Source organism: Adiantum capillus-veneris, chromosome 28 (genome assembly GCF_014529385.1).
Source record: "Adiantum capillus-veneris isolate H3 chromosome 28, ASM1452938v2, whole genome shotgun sequence".
Classification (NCBI taxonomy): Eukaryota; Viridiplantae; Streptophyta; class Polypodiopsida; order Polypodiales; family Pteridaceae; genus Adiantum; species Adiantum capillus-veneris.
Window position 1 is genome coordinate 121755397 of NC_140958.1, and position 4260 is coordinate 121759656.

The window sequence follows — 4260 nt, forward strand, 5'->3', positions numbered from 1 at the left end:
TTAAGCCTTAATTAATGTCCTTTGTAATGAACTGATGAGCTCTCTCAATAGGTCTCACTCTACCCATAGATCTACGAGGTCTCTTTGGAATGGCGGGGATGTCGTAATTTTGTTTTTCCAAAACTCACAATTGTGAGTGAATTATATTAATCAACCCAAAAAATTACAATGTCTTGTCATGCTCGTGTTGAGCCATGACATCATCCAGGGACCATAATTACATCGGCAACGATCCCAACCAACTCGCCCCTTATCCTTGATACAAAAGGTCCATTATCATGTTCTTTTGAGATCTTTTAATTACCGATAGCCAAGATTTTTCCCCATCTTAGGCATACCCTCGGCTGACATCAAGGCACAAGTAGTCCTAGACCAATCCTCCGAGCGTTGCTTGCGCCCGAGCGTCCAAATTAGCACTTTGCTTTCTTGTATAATTTCTGCGAAGCTTGCCACCTGAAGACCTCCTTCAAACACACGGCGGTTCCTTGTCTGCCATACATTATGCAAGAAGAAGCACCTAGCGATTTGAGTGCTGATGAGGATGGCAGGACCACCTGAATTCTTCCCTCCAAGGAATAGATCAGTCTCGTAAAAACCAATTTTCCATGTTCTTTGGACCCATTTACATATTTTCCCTGCGAGGCCTTTGATAGTTGGGCAATCCATGAAGAGGTGGGCCAGATCTTCACTAGCCAACCTGCACCCCAAGCATCGATCTGACCCAATCCCTCTTTCCTGAATCTTCACCCCCGTCGGTAGAGCACCCCAAATTACCTTCTATAAAAATACCTTCATGTGTTGCGGAACCTTTGGCTTCCATATGTTCTCCATTACTTGCTCCCACCTTTCGTTCGACCATTGTTTTTCCCATATCTTGTTGAGGGGGCTAGACCAATTCTTCTTTTGCATCATCGTATGGTAAATGTCTTTTGTATGGGGTTTCCCTAAGAGACTGCTTCCGGGCCATTTCCACGCATTCCAGTCAAACTCTGAATCATAGATAAGCATCACTAAATTTTCAAGCTCTTTCCTCACTTTGTGGACCAACAAGACCTCCAAGCTATTCAGTTGGAACTGGGTAGCCAGGAGATCAATGGTTTTCCAACTCTTGTTGTCACTGTCCCAGAAGTGCCCCAGTCGATTCAGACCCTTATTATTCAGCTTCCTAGCTGTCTCTATCCAATAGGGAATTTGTGGCGGATCTACAACTTTGGAAAGCCAGGGGGACCAAGGCAAAATGGAGTTCTTGAAGTATCTGGTTTTTCCCCTCCCTCTTCAAGACTCCTGCTGCTTTGTTGCATTTTCTTACCAATTCTCCTGAGCTGCCCGAACCGTGTTCTAAAGGCTAACAGCTTGTCATGAACCTCCACCCCTCTCCACTTTCCACCTTTCGAACCAAGTTGAGCTGCTTCTATCATTAGCCCAAACTTGATCCTGTTTAGCCAAGGACACAACAAATTTGGCGCAGCAAGCTTCTGCATGGGCCACAGGGTTCAGAATTCCCAGGCCTCCTTGATTAACCGGCCGAGCAACTGATTCCCAACGGGCCCATTGCCATGGCCTGGAGGATTTCGTGTTGTTTTTCCATAAAAACCTTTTCACTGGTTTTAAGAACTCTTTCCAGTGACACTTAGCCATCTTGAGAAGTGGGCTTGTAAAGGCAATATAAGGAAGCATAAAGGCATTTATCACTTTTATCCGACTTGAGAAAGGGAGAAGAGCATACTCCCACCTACTCATTTTTATTTTGATTTTTTCTAGCACCCACTGAAATCTTTGCTTGTGAGTTACATACCCCCCCAAGGGGGCTCCCAGATGTCTGAAGATATTCCCTTTTGTGACAATCTCCCCCGACCAGTCAGAAGGGTCAAATGAGTCATTCTCCGATAGGGAGATTAGCCTTGACTTCTCTATATTACACTGGGACCCCGAAGCTAATGAGAATATTTGTACAACTCCAGAGCTTTCCTTATGACCAGGGGGCACGCCTTCAAGAAGAGGAGAGAATCGTCTGCAAAAAGTTTTGCTAGGAGTTGGTTGTTTCATGGCAACTCCAAGCCGTGCACTCCCCTCGTTCTGCACTAGCTTCAAGTTTTGTGATTAAAGGATGTGATCATATGACAAATAGCAGGGGGGCCAGAGGGCATCCCTGCTTAATAGACCTTTTGACCTCAAAAGAGCCCACAATTTTGCTGTTGAATAGGAGCTCTAACTGGCTCCCAGCTCCGAGTACACTTACCAGTCGACATAAGCGCGGCCCAAAGCCCAAAGCTTCCATGACGGCTTCTATATATGTCCATGTTATTCTATCATAGGCCCAGCAGTTGACTGCCTTCTCCTTTCTTATTTCCTCCCAGAATAGGGTACTCTTCTTACGGGTTTTCAACCCCTTTACGTTCCAAGATTGTATAGTGAGAGACTCCATCATTAATGAGGGGTTCATTGAGAAAGAGGAACGAATTCTTCAGCATCCGAATCATTCCCACCCCCCCTCTCCTTGCTCTCAAGAGAATCCGGGGGTTCGAATTATGGGGATTTCTTTTCCTGTAGTGCTGCAAACGGATTGTGCAGTGGGACAGTGAACCCCCCTCCTTTTAATGGGGTGGAAGACGGACTAGAACCTTTCACCTCAAGTGTTCTCACGACTTGAAGTAGTTTGGAGTCTCTTGCCACTGCCTTCACCCTTTTGGCTCTTTTCAGACCAGGATCTTGAACATCCGTCCTCGTTGTCACTGTCATAAATTTCGGGGTAGCCGCGGGAATAATGATCTTATTATTATTGCATGCACCTTCGGAAATTTGTTGTATGGGAATCGATTCCTCCACAGTCTTTTCCTGCATTTTTACATCCATCATACCTTCTTTATCCTTCTCTGCATTTGCTCCTTCGTTACTCCCTCCTTGCTTCTCTAGTCCTTCCATCTGGGTTTCCATTTCAGTGGTGGCATGTGCTGCTAGAGTTGCAGTACCCTTAGATTTTAAGGGGCAATCCTTGGCGAAGTGTCCAAAGTTGTTGCATTCAAAACATGCTCCAAAGTATGTTCCAAAGTTGAGCGGAATCGTAACAAGCCCAGCTCCGACATTGATTACCATGCTCTTAGGTGGCGTTTTAAACACATCCCATCCTATACAAACCCTATTTGAGGTTCTACCAAACCCTCTCTTGCTAGGCATAAACAAGGGAGTGCCCAGTTGACTAGCGAGCATCCTGAGATTATCCCACAGCCAGCTAGGCGCGCAGTCCCACAAACTCCACCCAGACCGGATGGAACCCTTGTAGAGATTGAGCTGAGTCGAAGACTGGCTCCCAAGGCACCACACAGACCGTAGTCCTATTAAATACTAGGGGCCCTTTGTCGAGGATCTTTTCCACATCGGAGGCCTCTTTGAATCTCACTGAACAAAACCCTTTAGCTAGGTAAAAAGTACTTTCAACTGCTCCTCCATGACCAAGAATTTGAGGGCCCTGAAGCCATTGAATCATCTCAAACCTGTTCGGGATTCTTCCCCGGAACCCAAAGACCAGCGTTAGCTGAGCTTGCCTGGCTAACTGTTTTTTGATAAGTGTTGGTGGAATTGCTACAGTAATAGCCTTGGCAACCTCCACCTGCTGTGGCAAGGACTTTCTTAAAGCAGAATAGGCCCGCTCTGCCAACCTGTCTTCAACCAGCTCACTATGGTCTGTTTGGGAGCACGTTCTTTTGCTTTTGTTAGGGCTGGCCTCAATCATTTTGTTGACTTCCATGAGCTCTTACTGAAGTCTAGCTCTTGTATTCTACAGTTTTCCGATATCCCCTTCACCCGATACCCCTTTTGATGCACCTTTTTCTGAATTCTTATAGTTAGGCCCCTTGAGTATGCTAGCAAACAAGATTCCTGGCCTGCATGCTGCAGATGCATGCATTTGACACTTAACGTTCGTAGAGATGTGAAAGGGCGGTGGTAATGTGTGTGCTAGTCTCCACCCAATCGTGCTATCTTATAGCCTCCCCCTAGTGTACACACTGTCCGGCCGTGCCGATGGCCTTGCCCATAGGGCCCATGTCCTTACATTACCCCCCCCCTTGGAGAATCATTTTCGTCCTCGAAAACGAACGTAGGAAAACGTTTCTTAAGTGCGGAGACATTTTCCCATGTAGAACCTTCTTCAGGTCTATCTAGCCATTTTACCAACACCTGTCATCTAACATGATGTCTGGTGTGAAGCTCATGAGAATCCAAAATCTTTTTGGGCTCATGAGGAATGCTTGGCGGTAACCC